Genomic DNA, 505 nt, shown 5'->3' with positions numbered 1-505 from the left:
GTACTTGTTGGCGAGNTGGCCTAACGGACACGACATTGGTCTACAAAACCGGAGAGTCCGGGTTTCGGCCCCATCTCCGTCTGAGAATTGAGAACACCGGAGATCAATATTCCCTCCGCAGACGCCGGCGAGCATGATGCCGACAACCGACGCGCTTGTCTCTGCAGCTCAGTTCGATTCCCGCTGCTGCCCCAAACTTGAGTGGGATTGCTACAAAGGTATCACTCCACCAGCATCCCAGGCCATCAACGCTTCCAGCAACTGCGTCTGTCCAAATCTCACATCAGCACATTGACAAATCCAAGCAGTGATCAAAGCCCCGTAGCGCGTAGGACTTGGTGCGCAGGACTTCAAATCCTGAGGTTGCGGGTTCGAGTCCCGCCGGTGGTTAATCTGGCTGTCTCGAGATTGGGAACGTGGATTATTCGCTCAAGGCCGTGAACCCCCCAGCTGCACCTGAAAGTGTTCATGATGTGCGTCTGCCGAAGGTCGAACCCGCCTCGAC

At 56.0% G+C, this 505-nt stretch overlaps 1 non-coding gene across 1 annotated transcript; it reads left to right on the top strand.

Moving 5' to 3' along the window:
- The first annotated feature begins 315 nt into the window (after nucleotides 1-315).
- GNI_195210 lies at nucleotides 316-390 on the top strand. Its single transcript has one exon. It is a non-coding gene; the product is annotated as a tRNA-Sec (tRNA).
- The last annotated feature ends 115 nt before the right edge of the window (nucleotides 391-505 follow it).

This window comes from Gregarina niphandrodes, assembly GCF_000223845.1.
Source record: "Gregarina niphandrodes unplaced genomic scaffold scaffold00092, whole genome shotgun sequence".
Lineage (NCBI taxonomy): Eukaryota > Apicomplexa > Conoidasida > Eugregarinorida > Gregarinidae > Gregarina > Gregarina niphandrodes.
This window is presented reverse-complemented; position numbering and strand designations above follow the sequence as displayed.